Source organism: Pinus tabuliformis, chromosome X (assembly GCF_031772625.1).
Source record: "Pinus tabuliformis cultivar Carrire ecotype Pingquan chromosome X, CPIR1, whole genome shotgun sequence".
NCBI classification, from domain to species: Eukaryota; Viridiplantae; Streptophyta; class Pinopsida; order Pinales; family Pinaceae; genus Pinus; species Pinus tabuliformis.
Window position 1 is genome coordinate 1,521,628,369 of NC_142308.1, and position 16,219 is coordinate 1,521,644,587.

Genomic DNA, 16,219 nt, shown 5'->3' on the forward strand with positions numbered 1-16,219 from the left:
AGTTCTAGAGCTCAGGAACTGGGTTAGAGCACTAAGATTGCATATTCTATATTTATAGGAGGAAGAAACTAAAAACTGTGTAGTGCCAAGAGATAAGTTTGTTGCTTGAGGCTGAGACTTTGTATTGCACAGTCTAGAAGGTTAAATGAGGCTGAGAGGCCTAGTTGGGGAGCTTTCCTAGTTTTCACTAAGTGTGGGATTAGTGAGATGAAGTTGAACAAGAATAAGACCTGAGAATGACCACACACTTATATCGCTTGACAACGGAACAAATGACACTCATAACATAGGAAGAACATAATTTCCTCAATGTGAAAACATTGCAACAGCTCACCCCAAGTGTGACATTATAGGTACACTTTTTGACGCAAGTGACGAAACTTGTGTGATCGCGATTGAAACTTTGGAAGTGAGTACATAACATGTTTAAATGATGATAAAAAACAATTATTGAAATATTATGCATTGAAATAGACCAAAACTAGCTATTATACAATGTGTGACACTTAACATGTTAAAAGACGACATTTTCTATATGAGTAGGAAAAGTGTGAACAACACTTCTAATATGCGAACGATGGTGAAAGAGACACATGATAGAGTGAATATAACATGAAAGAGATACTAATTTAGGTGAAGTAAAGAAGAAGTGACAGACGAAAATATGAAAATGACACTTGCAAAAGAAAAGGTACACAATAGAAACAATTTGAAAAACTCACCAAAATAGAAGTATAAATGCAACCAACGTGAGGGACTTCCAATTTAGAATGTGCACTAACCATCGATGTGGGTTGAACATTGCAAAGGAACCATATTTATGTATTATGCTATGCTTGTTTAATCTTACATAAAAGAATGTGCTCATGAACTTGTTGTGAACCAAGCATGTGTGAGAAAGCGAGTTCAATTGATCAGAAAGTGACCACAGAACAACTGATCTGAAGATCCAGTGTAGGCTTCAAAATTCAAGTGTAGGTGAAATTTTGGAAGGTGTTTTTCACAACAACAAGTTTTTCCCAGGTATATGTATGTTTATCCTAGAAAATCTATTATTTGATTGATAGAAAATCTTTCTTTGATATTTGATTTGTCTATATCTTAAATTTACTATAAAACTTGTAGCATAATGTCCATACTTTGTGCATGTAAAGTAATATATTTTCATACATGGGAGAAATGTTCATATTGAATTATTATTATCTTCTCCTTGGAGGAAAAACAAATCTTCTTTGATGCCTTCTAAAAATTTTTTTCACTTGTTTTTAAATGAATTCACTTCTTTGTTCTACTACTGTTGTTTGTAGTCAAGTTCATTATTTGTACCATATTCTAGTTTTTTTACTCAATCCATAAATTTGATAGGTTCCTTGCCTTTAATTTTTGTTTAAGTTGAGTCTCCTTAAGATCCCAAACTAGTATTGATATGAGGAGATCTTTGAACATTCATAATTTCATTCAATTTACTAGTTCCATTGTAAAATTTCCAATTTATACTAAATTGTGCTTTCATGTTTTCTAACAATTATCTAAGGGTGAGAACCTCCTTCTCAAGATTTCCTTATTCTTGGTACCTTTTTTTTTCAGTTTCACCAATAAAGTATCTTCAATTTTATTTTCTTCTTCAATTTTCAAAATTCAGGGTGCCAAATTTTAAGAGTTACCCATTTCCTTTCTTAAGTTTTGCAACATCTATTTTTGCATCTTATTATTTTTCCTTACCCTTTGTATTTATTCTAAATCATTAATCAGTTCACCTTCCAAGCCTAGCTTAGCCACTTCTTCATCATAGCCTACATGTTCCTATTCTACAGTGTCTAGAACTATGAGCATGAAGTCCTTTGTACAACCATTAGTTCTACCATCATCATAGGATTATACGTCTTCATATTTTGAGGATCTTCTATCATCTTCAGTATATAAAATTTTGTTTTTGATATTCATTTCCTTTTGTATTTTTATATATTTATCCTTTTGATCACTTTTTGTTCTTGTTTCAGTTTTACGGAACATAGAAGCATAATTACCTACTACACCATTGTTAAAACACCTGAAAGGAAAGTTACCTTTGTATTTATTGGTTCCTCTCTTCAATTTTATGAAAAAATTCCTCTCCCTCATCTAATTCACATCATGACTCATCTTAATTTTCTTTGGGATTTGTGTATGCTTTGAAGCATGCCTCCCCTTCTGTAGTTTTTTATTTTGAAATCCTCATTTCAAAGGAAATCAATATTCCATGCAATTGATTAAACATTAGTTCTTAGATTTTCCTTTTTTTCAATACCTAACACCTAGGGATTGAAACCTTCAAGAAGTGACCTCAACGCTTTTTGAAAAAGATATAGCTCAGCTTGTTTTTCATTTAATTCTCTTGCATCATCGACTGCAACCTGTATTAAGCAGGTTGTTATCGAAAGGGTGGGTAGTGTACAGTTCTTTTGGTTAGTGCAGATAACTTTGAACCTAGGTCGAAGCCCCCTTAAGCCAACACGAAATGTGTGGACCATATGACCATGAAATTTTTTTAATTCAGTTCTAGATATTCTACCCTCCCTCTTCCTGTTACACGTTCTGTTATGGTCTTTGGGCTTGTTGAGGGTCAATGCTTGCCCCTGGAAGTTAATTAAATGTTCTTCAGGGAAATCAATCATGTCGATTCAAGTCCAATATATGAAAACAACCTCCCAACGGATATCAACAAGATGATCGATTTCAAGAATCTAGGTTTCCAATGGAACCATCTAAGAGGGTCATTACAGTATGTCGAGAAGAAGCAAGTCATTTTCGGAAGGAAAAGTGAAGGATAGAGTTAAGACTGGTGAGAGTTCTGCTTTGGAGCCCAAGAGAATTTCCTATGAGATTCGATTACATAATACACTGGGGCATTGTTCCAAGTGAACAAGGATGAAAATCTAGCTACAAAAGTGGTGGAATCCAGCATCTCTATGGAGCAGAATGGATGGTTCAAAGTAGATGTAGTTGTGGTGGAGGAGCATGAGATTGAGGTCATAAGTGATTCGGTGAAACAAGTAATTGAACCTCTCAAACCTCTTGAACCTGAGCCTCCTAAGATCTATGATAGATTTGAAACATGAGAGAGCTCTGTCAATGTTGCTAGAAAAATAAAATCCCACATAGATCATGGGACACATAATAGGTTTTGTGTGTAAGTAAGTGAAATAAGCCACAATGCTTCTGAGGAAAGCAAGAAGAAAACCACAAATCCAAACAAAAATCCAATCACAAGTAAATATAGTGATTCATGGGATAAGGGTAGAACATTTTTGTTGGAAGACATGGTTAGGAAAATAATACAAAAATGGAAGAAAAGAAACTGTCAAAAACATCATCACTCACACTGACAAAATCTATAGTCCCATGAGACAAGGTTTGAGATATGTGATGATGCCAATACTTCATGTGATGATGATCCAAGGTTTTCTATTGATATTGGTAGAGCTTCCTATGACGATCTAAGGCATTTATGGGAGGAGCCAAGAGATTCTTGGGATGGTATTTTGATTGGTAAATTGGTGGCTTCGTCGATGGTTGGACATGAAGAAGTTGTCATTGGGTGCTCGAAAAATTAGGTTTTAGAAGAGCCCATTAAGATTCACAGTGAGGAGGATGCTAATCAACCATATGGGTCAGTGGAGACTTAGGAATACCAGTAGGACTCTTGCTTATCCAATATTGCTTAAAAATATCATTCTTTCTAATTCTACAACAAATTAAAACACAATAAGGGATCAACATTCAAAATATCCTTGTACACAACCTTGAAAAATTCATACTTTTTTTGTGGGGATTGACCATTAATTTTCCATCAAGGTTTCTTTAAATTCTTTGACCCAACATCTTAGGTAGTATCTTGTCACTATACATCTATCATATATTTGTCAAAGGGGCCAACAATTTTGCATCTCAATAGACCTTAAAAGAATATTGTTTAGGTTCTGGTCTTTTTTTAAACACTCTCCTCAAATTTATGCTAGTTTAATAATTTTGTATTTAATTTCCATGGCATGGAGTTTATGCTCAGTATATCTTAAAAAAACTATTTAGGTTATGTGTTTTCTTTTAAATTCTATGGTCTAATAATTTTATATTTACTCTCCTTGGCATGAACTTTACACTCTCAAATTTTCTATTGGTTTAATAATTTGGTATAAATAGATTTACAAGGAGGGCTGGTAATCAATTAGTTTAGGTTCTTTTCTTTGTTGAAACACTCATAAAATTTATGTTGGTTTAATAACTTTCTCGATGCCTGAAACAAACCTTGTTGAATTTTTACCTGTGCACATTGGTATAGTTAGGTTAGACATCACATGCTATATGATAAAATAGTGGTGTTACATTGTGTTTATGACATTTAATTCTTTACAATGGTCCAAGGTAGGTGTATAAGACAAGGAAAGCTACGATCCAGATTTTCTTTAATATTCTTGGAAGGGGCTGAAAGGGGCTACTGGGTGCACTCAACACTAACTCTCTTTTCGATTTTAAGTTCCTCCAAGTGATTCTGGATCTAAACTTGACTTAACTCTGGCCTTTGTTCATGAATAGTTAGAGCATAGGGGATTTTGAAGGATTAACATGTCATACATGATCTATGAAAATTATGATAGCAAGTTTCAATTAACTAATCTTTATTATCATCACAAGAAGCATGAAATGTTATGGGATAGAGGACATTTGCATGTGTTAATTATAAATTATGTAGTTAGCTAATTACAATAATAATAACTTTTTGGTAAAGGTTTGGTAAAAAAATTTAGAAGAATAAGATTGAATTTTTTTTTTTTAAATATATTTTATATATATTATAATATAAACCTTAAATTCTATAATGTAAGTTAGAAGGTGAAAAAAACCTGAGTGAATGAACCAGGTACACTACTTTACATAAAATAAAATAATTTGTAGCAACATCAAACAATAAATTTATTTTAAATTAAAATGTATAAACATTAAATAAACATAAATATATTTTTATAGTTTTCAATTGAAAGCAATGTAGGTAATAGTTAGTATTAGTTAAAGCTGTTATCTAATGCATGAGTTTTCATCTTCAAAGGATTACCTTGCTACTTTCAAAAATGAAAAACATTTGGCATACATGTCTACAAATGCCTTTCTCATACAACTTTTCCAAATTAACAAAACTATCGGCCTCTCCTTGCAACATTTGGGGCAATTGCTAGTTATAGGTCAAGCACCCATTAAGTGCTTCTAGGACTTTTCATTTAGTCTACAAGTCAATTGAGTCATTTTCATCTTTCGAAGAACCTTTTGGGGATGTTACATATTATAAAGAAAAAATATTTGAGTCAAATAGAGTCAAAAGACCCTCGAAGTCCTTATCCATGTGCAAGCAACAAGTTGGCCTTATTAAGTGATAAGTCGACCTAGGGATGGTGACAAGTTGACCTACTAGATGTGACAAGAAGAATATATATAGGAGAATTTTCCCTCATTTAAAGAAGAATCAATCAATCATCCAAGAACAAAAGAGCCTCATTTTTTTCCCTGTAATGGTGATCTACAAATCTCCAATAGAAATCATACAATGTGAAGATGAAACCAAAAGAAAATCAACATCTTTTACCTCCTTTGTCGATTTGGAAAGAAATGATGAGGGTTGCTCATAATCTATTGTTGGTGGTTGACTAATTGTCGTGGCGCATTCCCCAACTTCCTTTCTGACATACCCAAGTCCTGTTCTACACGGTAATTATTCCACTTTGATGGGGTTAACAATGCCTTGGCCATTAACGTCCAAGCCTTTTCCTTGATACCCCATTTTCTTGAATAGTTTGGAGCCAATTCTTGTGGTATGATTTTCGAAAACAATGAAATCATCATGAGGAACATACATGAATTTATAGAATTACTTTTTACCTCACATGGGTCACGCTGCAGCTTTTTCAAGGTCTCGTCCTTTGCTTGCAGCTATCATAGCAGAATATGTTTCTCCTGTTTCTCTTCATGTAGATGCATCTTCAATTCAATGTTCTTTGTTTGAATATTTAGGTTGTTGTGATTCAGTTCTTCCAGGGCCTCTTCCGTGGCTTGCAACTGAAGCTGCAATCACTCCTTTTCCTTTCTCTCTTTATGTAGAGTTTCATACATGATTTCCACCCTCTTGGAAATTTTGAGCATAGTCTCATACATTGATTTTTCATCCTCTGTCACTGTAGGTTCCATTGTCCACACTGCAATTCACATCAATGCAGAGACCGCTCTGATACCACTTGACTGGGTGTGACAAAGGACACTCCCAAGACCTTTTACTTTTGTGATTTGTTAAATTGGATTTTTAAAAGAACATAAATGAATACATGTGCATGCTATAAAGAAGAGGGACATGTTCATCATCAACAACATAAAAGCATAAGTCGTTGATAATGGAGTTCATCCAGGAAGGACTACGTCTTTGGGCCCTGGTGTCAAGATGGTGTAGGCCACTGCATTAAGTGTTGTCAGTAATGATGATGTACATAAGAGATGATGTCGTTATCGTACAAGGAAAATGCCCTCACACAGGAGTGGCTCCAAGAGATGTTCCCCTATAGGAACTCTCAGTCAAAAGAATCCTATCAGTATGACACAAACTCATGCATGATGATCATCCCGCCAATGTGGCATAAAAAGGATCTCAATGCAAACATGCATGGCGACACTTAAGTATCCCATCAACATACGACAAAGGAATCTCAAAACATAACATGAAAAATCATGACAAAAAGTACATCACATAGATGATTCCACGTCACATCAAGTAGGAATCATGAAAAATAAATAAGATCCCTCATCAACATCAAACAGGGATCTATGTAACATAATGCATAGCAAAAGAAGTACATGAACACACTACATATACCTCACAACCAAGGGTCATATGAAGAAGCAAATGTCAAACTGTTGAAGCTATTAGTGCCATCGATCTCACGACATCAAGCATGAAAATAGCTGCTCACACATGAATGCTAACAACTTCACTCCACTTAGAAAAGTGGCTGAAGCATAGAATGAGGAAATGAGAAATATGAACACACCATTAGATTTTTGGCATCGAATAGTGCAAAATAGACTATCCAATATTTGAATTCTGAGAAATTTTGAATCTGGGGCTCAAGGAACCTTTTAGATTCCCCCTAGATTCCTCAAAGATTCTGCTCCATGGGTGGACTGGAAATTTGCAACTCAAAAAGATAATTTGACCTCGGCATTGTGATCCCTGTGGAAAGCCATGAAAAACAACTATAAATTGGATTATATTATGACATGGAGAAAAATTTCCTCCTCAAGAAAATTTCAAGGATCATCGTTCTGCTCCTTGTTTCTAGAGCAGTCGTGGTTCCACCTCCATACTAAAAAATGGAAGAAAAATGTAGAACTCTGATGGAGCAATGGACAATGCCATTCCGTTCGTAGCATTGAGAAATGCTGAAACCATATAAAATTTGTCAAAATCTGACAAAGTGAAAATTCGGCCCTCCTACAAAATGTTTCCTCAAACTGCGTGCACTGCCTCCTCTGCCTCGAAATTCATGCCCTCTCCTAGTTCCTCCATCTGCCCCCAAACTACATGCAAGTGAGGTTTTAAATATTATTTTCTGGGTGGATTACTCAACGAGGCCATTGGCAGAGTTGGTTAAGGATCTATTTAATAGGGAGGAGGTCGGGCGATCAAACCCCGCCTCCTCCTTTCTTTATACATGAAATCCCTTTGTTTAAATGAACCCCATTTTTTTATATTATTGGCTGGGTTGGGCCCCCCTTGGGTGGCCAACCTATCGTACCTTCCTCTTGTCGACTCTCTTTTAATAAGGTGGTTGTTCCCTTTCTTTGGGTGTGGTTGGGTCCGTGCCCCAATGGTCGACCCACCACCTCAATCCTTGAACATGGGTAACGGTGGTTCTATGGTAGGGGCTGGGGGTCATGGCCCACCCCGCCTCCACATATATATTATGTTGTGTGTTTGGATAGAGTTGGGGTCGTGGGGTTGGTGGGCCCCAGCCTCTTTCTTTATATTTTTTTCATTAAAAAAACAATATGCAGTTTTCAAAATTAAGTTTTTGGATCGAAGGAGTCAATTTAACGAGGCAACAATTTTGCCTAAAATCTGGCTAGAGTTGGCTGGATTTCGTCCACCGAAAAATTTGAAATTTTGGCCTCCTTAAGCCTGCCCAGTCAACAAAAGTCAATCCAACTTTGAATGCTTCTAACTTTCGAATACGGTCTCAGTTTGATGAACCGTTTGCACTGTCATGATCAAGATGACGAGATCTATGCTATGGTCCTAGGTTGAAATCATTCTGATCATTTTTATTTTTTGACCTTTCATAAGCCCTCTTTGTCTTATGTGTGTCTCTGAAGCCACCTAGATCACCTACGTAGTTAACCAAGAGGTTAGAGGAGGGGTAGAGCCCCCCCATACATTGCGCCGATTGCACAATGGGGGGTTCATAGGGGGGTGGAAAGCCCCTCTATCCAGTGGGTTTGAGGGCGGGTAGGTAGCCCCCATCTATGGGGTCCTGGGTAGTGCCCGGGGAAAAAAATTTGGACCCTATATTAGGTTGGGCAGACCTACCTATGCTTTTGTGCATGGTTTTCGCACATGGTTTTGGATGCAATGGTTTTTCAGTCCATGGTTTTGGACGTGACGGTTTTCGGTCCATGGTAATTGATGTTTCAACATGTATAAATATGTATTGTAACATTGAAAGGAACATAATGAAAAATCAATCTGGTAGTCCCAATTTTGGGATCCAGGGTAAAATCTCTGTGTATTTGTGTTTTATGTGTTATTCTCTCGCGTTGTTTATTTTCTATGTTCTAGAATTCGTATGCTGGTAATTTTTGTATGGGTTTAAAACCTACATTTAGTATCAGAGCAATTTTGGCTTCAAGTGGATGCCTCTATTGCTGAGGGGTTTCTTTCAGGCCTGTGGTAGACCCTGTTCAGTGGGAGATCTGCGAGATCAATTTCGGTGGTGAAAGGAGATGGCAAGTAGTGGAAAGATAGAGATCGAGAAATTTAATGGTCAGAGTTTTGAGTTATGGAAACTCAAGATGAAGGATATGTTGGTGGATAAAGATCAGTGGATCATGGTAGATCCAGGTACTAAACCAATGGGAGTGTCCGATGAAGAATGGAAGAAGCTGGATCGGATGGCAAAGAGCACAATACGATTGTGTGTCTCAGATTTAGTATTGCTAAATATATCAGGGGAAGCTACATCGAAGGCTTTGTGGGACAAGTTAAGGGCTTTGTACCAATCTAAGTCTCTAGTGAATAAACTGTTCCTACAGAAAAAGCTATATAACCTGAGGATGAAAGATGGAGACTCTGTGATAGAGCATCTGAATGCATTTAATACAGTGGTAAGTCAGTTATTATCTACTGATATTAAAATTTTAGATTAAGGTAAGTGCATCAATTTTTTGTGTTCTCTACCAGATTCGTGGGATAGTCTGGTTATTGCAATAGGTAACAATGCAACTTCCTTGCAGTTTGATGAAATAGTCTCATCCTTGTTGATGGAGGAGATGAGATGGGAAAACATGGAGAGCTAGAATGGTGATGCCTTGTCTGTATGAGGATGGTCCTAAAATAGAAACAAAAATAAATCATGGAGTAGGAGATCTAAATCTAGAGGGAGATCAATCTCCAGGAAAACCTGTAAATGTGGCTTGCTGGAAATGTGGAAAGGAAGGGCACTACAAAAGGGACTGTAAATCTAAAGCTCTAGACAAAGGAAATGGATTGGATGATGCTCCTTCTGCAGAGGCGAAAATCACCTCAGATGAAGGTGGGGATGTGTACTTAGCTTCTTCAAGTACACATATAGATCGTGAGGCATGGTTGATTGACTTAGGTGCATCCTTTCACTTCACTCCCCATAGAGAGTGGTTCTGTGAGTATGAGAAAGATGATGGTGGTGATTTCTTTTTACGGGATGATAGGAAGGCTAGAATCATTGGTCGCGTAAAATTAAAGTTGAAGGTGCAAGGTGGAAGGGTTAGAACACTTTCAGGTGTTTAGCATATTCCTGCATTGGCCAAAAATTTGATTTTTGTAAGCAAGTTGGATGATGCAACTGTAAAAAGAGTGTTCGAGAAGGATACCTACAAGATGGTTTGTGGAGCACTGGTATTGATGTGGGGAGTTTGGATTGGAACTCTATACAAGCCACAAGGTAGCACTATTATTGATGGGTGCAACAATTCTGTGGTTCGTGAAAGTGGAGTTGAAAATCTAGTCATCTCTAGAGAGAAAACCATATTGTGGCATCAAAGGCTTCGAAATATTGGAGATAAGGGCCTTTGAATAGTTCATGGTAAAGGTATGGTAGAAGGTATGAGTAATAGCTCTCTAGATTTTGATTTCTATGAAAATTTTGCATATCGGAAGTAGAATCGGGTGAGTTTCCCCTTTGGTGGTAAGAGGGCGAAATAGATATTAGAGCTTTTGCATAGTGATGTGTTTGGACCTGTGAAGGTTCCATCACTGGGTAAGTCTATGTACTATATATAATTTATAGATGAATTCTCAAGGAATACATGGATAATTTCCTTATGAAGAAATATGAAGTCTTTGATAGGTTTAAAGAATTTAAGGCTCTAGTGGAAATCCAAATATAGAAGAAGATAAAGGTGTTGAGTTCAGATAATGGTGGAGAGTTTTGCTGCAAGGAATTTGAAGAATTTTGTAACACGTGTGGTATAGCATGGTAGAAGACTACTCCATAAACACATAAGCAAAATGGAGTTGTAGAAAGAATGAACAAGACGTTGATGGAAAGTGCAAGAAGCATGCTCAGTGGTGTCGGGTTAGGATAGGAATTCTAGGTAGAGGTGGTGGAGACACCATGTTACCTGATCAATAGATCACCTTCATCAGTGTTGGAGGATAAGACTCCACAAGAGGTATGGATTGGTAAGAAACCCTCTCTTTCACATCTCAAGGTATTTGGATGTGATGCATATGTACATGTTCCAAAGGAGAAAAGAACCAAGTTTAATAGTAAATCTGAAAGGTGCATCTTTATTGGGTATAAGTATGGTTTAAAGGGTTATAAGCTTTGGAACCCAATAACAAGGAAGGTTTTGTACAGCTGAGATGTGGTGTTTAGAGAGGTGAAATATGTTATTAAACAAGAATTCCAACCAAAGGAACCTGAGAAGATAGAGTTTTAGCTTAAGGAGGAAGAATCAGACTCTACAACAGAAGAGGAATCAGAAGATGAAGAGCCAGAAACTTCAAGTGTGGGAAGATCAGTTCAAGAAAGAAGGTAACCAGAAAGGTATAGTCCAACTAATTTGAGTTGAAATTTTTCTTTATCTATTACTGATGATGATCCCAGAATTGTGAAGGAAGCAGTAGATTCAGAGGATGACAAACTCTGGAAATAGGACATGGTTGATGAAATGGCATCTTTGCACAAAAATGAGGCTTGGGATCTAGTGTAGTTGCCGGCTAGAAGGAAAACCATTGGTAGCAAATGGGTGTTCAAGAAGAAGACAAATGTAGAAGGAAAGGTGGAGAAATACAAAGCTCGGTTGGTAGCAAAAGGTTATTCCTAGGTTCCAGGAATTGATTTTGGTGATATTTTTTCTCCTATTTCCAAGGTAGCTTATATTAGATTATTGTTATCTGTTGCTGCTACTTTTAATTTTGAGGTAGAACAGATGGATGTGAAGAAAACATTTCGTCACAAAGATCTGGAAGAGGCGATCTACATGAAGCAACCTGAAGGCTTTGCAGTGAAGGGTAAGAAAGAACTGGTATGCAAGTTAAAGAGGTCTCTGTATGGGTTAAAACAATCACCAAGGATGTGGTATTAGAAATTTGATACATTTATATGGGGATTTGGCTTCATTGGAAGCAAAGCAGATCACTCTGTGTATTTTAAATTAATTGTTAGATGATCCAAAAATACAATTTTATCATAGGTTATAAAATTAGAATAAAATAATTATTAATTTAAGATATTAAATTAATAGTTATTATTCTAGAATATTTAATTATTTAATGGATACTTTTAGAATTAGCATATTGTTGTAACTAGATATGACTCTCCAAATGTGTCATATCTTAGGCTCTATTTTAGGAGATTTGTTAGCTAGTTGGTTTGAATAGCATTTATTGTAAATGGACACTTGTTATTTAATAAGTGATCCATAATTAGAGGTAGTTAGGACATGGAGCTTATAAATAGCTCATTGCAAGAGTGTTTGTGTTGTTCGGGTGTAAACTCTTGCAAAATCAAATTATGTAATTATTTTTTTCTTATTAATAAAATTATGTGTCTAAGGAAACTTCTGCCATTATTGTGGTATCAGAGCTCCAGTAATGCTGCAGTTGATTTCAGAAGGAGATTCCAGCTCTACGAGCTTTTAGAAAACTCCATTGAATTGTTCAGCGAATGACTGGTATGAAAGTTGTCAAGTCTTTGTTCCAAATAGAAGAAATGTGATTATTTTATTGATTTTAGATTTTTAAATCTGAAAATTAATTTTGTTAATTATTATCAAAACTAAGTTGAAGATCATTTCCCAATCACCGAATTCCATTGAATTGTTTTTGTTGAAAATTGCATTGAAGATCTTTTCCCAATCGCCAAATTCCATTGAATTGTTTGTGCTGAAAATTGTTTGAAGCTACATAGATCTTGTTGTCAACGTGGTGAAAACTGCGTTGTCAATAGAATTTCAGCTGTAGATGAGAGCCTGTCTCGAGCCGTTAGCAATCGGAGCTCAGGTGAGATCGTGAGATTCATGGGCGTAAATCCACATGCCGGTTTCCATTGTGAAGTATCAGATCCCGTAACATTGAGACTGGGACAAATCGATTGCTTGTGCGATCCATTAAAAAACGCATTGTACAATTGAATGCCACAAAGGCGCAGTCCATAGCTTGGTCAAATTCACATTGCCGGTGATCGATTGGGAAGGTATGTTGAATTTCAGTGGGATGAGAATGGTAATTAATGGGGCTCAGATGCTTTATTAATTTGATGCGTTGATGAATATGATTGAATGTAATTTCATGTTGCCATTGGTAAGATTAAAGGAAAGAGTTGTGTATTTTAATTTTTTTTAAAGCACTTCCATGAACATCGCTGTATAATTCTACATTCTGGCATTTACATGTGAGCCTTTGGTTGATTAATTCAATATTAGTCGCTTCTATATAAAAAATTAGCATTTTCCAGAATAAGAACAACATTTCTTTCATGGTGACATCCCATTCTGCATTTTAAAGTTGATATCCAGCGTTGCCAACCTGCCAGCGAAGCTAGCGTTAGAGCCAACCAGCTAGCATTGCCAATGAAGCCAACACTCTATGTTACCAGCGTGGAGGACAACCTAAAAATATTCAGAGGCTTAAAATTTTTTATCTGGAAGTTTAAAGTTGCATTATTGAAGATTCCCTGCGTGGACAAAAAAAATACAGTCGACCAGAAAGAAGTGTCCAAGCCAGCCTGCGTGAGTTAGGATGTGTTTTTTTTAAAAGGCATGATATATGCTTTAAAAGTAGATTTATTCACTTTTTAAAGTTCACGTAACATTCACTTTTTTTTAATGGGGTTTTTAAAAAAGAAAAGAGAGTAATGATAAGATGGATAATTAAGTTTTTTGTAAAGGGGAAATAAGGTGAATTATAAAGTTTTTTTTAATAGTTTGTAATTTGGAGAGATAAGGTTTTTGTAATATATAGTTTCTAATTTGTAATTTGGTGAGATACAGTATATAATTTTATGTAATTGGAGTAATAAGGATTTTGTAAATATTTGGAGAAATAAGGTGATTTGTAAATTTTTGGAGTAATAAGGAGATTTTAATTGTAATTTTTTAAAGGGGATAAGTTTAACTCAAAGTAATTTTACTTTGGGGGCGGTAATTTTTTTTACCAGATTGTGCAAAAGCACCATTTTAAACGTCAAATTTTTAAAGTTGCCTTGTAAAAATTTGAGAAATTGACTAGAGCCAAGTGCAAAGCTCAGTCAATTTTCTCCTATTTTGACAACTATTCGAGGGTCAAGGCCAAGCCCCAATAGTTCATTTTTTTGTGTCGTGTGTTGCTATTATGTTGTGCATCTTGAGTTTTTTGGAGCTTGATTCGTGGTGTGAAGTCTTAACACTACAATGTCTAAGTTGATTAATTTTTTTTCTGATTCCGACAAACTTGAAGGCACAAAATCTTACAAAACATGGCAGCGTCTCATCGAAAGCACTCTCATTTACAATGAATTATGGCAAGGTATATGTGATGGAGATGTGAAGCTGAATAAACCCACAGATGCAGCTGCACTAGAAAAATGGGAAGTTAAGAATGCTAAAGCCTTAGCTGTTATTAAATCTTCTGTGAATGATGAAATGTATGTCCATATAAAAAATCCTACACTTTTAAAACTTTTAAAGACCTCTTTGATACTCAACCTGAATCAAAGAAAGTTGATCTACAATTAAAATTGTTGCAACAAAAATTAACTAAAGGCAATGATGTTCTTGAATATATCTCAAGGCTTAAGAATATTAGGCAAGAAATTATTAATGCTGGTTTTCCCGCAATTGATGATAGCTTTATGGTCACAATTGTAATTGTTGGACTTCCTTCTTCCTACGCGCATTTTTTGGAGACTCTACAATTAACTGGGAAATTAGAGAAACTAAAGTTTGATGAACTCTGTGAAATTTTGACTCAACATGATAAAACTTTTGGGAAGAAGAAATTTGGTGAAGATGTTTTTCTCACAGAGGCCAGCACTAGTAAATCATCAATAGACAGTTCTCGAGGCAGAGGTAGAGGGAATCAAAATCAAGCAGCACATAATGCACAAATTCGAGGTCAAAGCCAAAGTAGAGGAAACCACTAGGTTTTGATATTGAAGGACAAGAACATAAAGTCTGCAAATTGATCAAGGCTTTATATGGATTAAAACAAGCTCCCTGAGCTTGGTATGCAAAGATGGATGAATACCTTAAGAAAGTTGGTTTTCAACGAAGTGAATCTGATGATACTTTGTATGTGACAATAGGGAAAATATCTGGTAATTCTTGTTATGTATGTAGATGATTTGATCATTACTGGCAACCGTGATGATCATACTGCACAGGTAAAAAAGGAGTTACATGCAGCTTTTAAGATGACATATTTGGGATTACTTCACTACTATCTTGGAGTTGAAGTCTTCCAACATCCACATCATATTTTCATTTCTCAGAGTAACTATGCAACAGAGGTTCTTCAGGGATTTTACATGCAGGATTGCAAGCCCGTTCTCACTCCCATGGAGCAAAACTTGAAACTCTCAAAATTTGAAGGGGATAAAAAGGTGGACAGTACAACTTACAGACAGTTGATTGGCAGCTTGATTTATTTGACAAATACTCATCCTAATCTATCATATGCAGTCAGTATTATTTCACGTTTTATGTAGGAACCACGAGATAGCCACTGGAATGTAGCTAAAAGAGTTCTTCGATATATCCAAGGAACAAAATATTTTGGTCTTCTTTACACAAAGACTAAAAATTTTGTACTTGGTGGATATTCTGATGCCGACTTTGTTGGGAGTATTGATGATCGAGCATCAACATCAGGTTATTTAATGAACATGGGTTCAGCAACAGTATCTTGGAGTTGTAAGAAACAAGCTACAGTGGCCACTTCTTCAGCAGAACAAAAGTACATTTCAGCATGGGAAGCAGCATGTGAAATTGTTTGGTTGCACAGAATTTTGCAGGACTTGGGCATTTCTCAGACAGAAGCTACATCACTATTCATTGACAGCTAGTCAGCCATCAAACTTGCTAAGAACCTAGTTTTTCATTCAAAGACAAAGCATGTGGACACCAAGTATCATCATATCAGATCTCTCATTACCAAAGATGTCCTCAAGCCAGTTTATTGTCCTTCTGAAGATCAAATCTCCAACATTTTCACAAAACCTCTTGGTAGAATAAAATTTACTAAGTTCATGGATGAACTTGGTATCTGTTGTAATGTATCTTTGGATCATAGGGAGAATGTTAGATGATCCAACAATACAAGTTTTATCATAGGTTATAAGATTAGAATAAAATAATTATTAATTTAAGATATTAAATTAAAAATTATTATTCTAGAATGTTTAATTATTTAATGGGTACTTTTAGAATTAGCATATTGTTGTAACTAGATATGACTCTCCAAATGTGT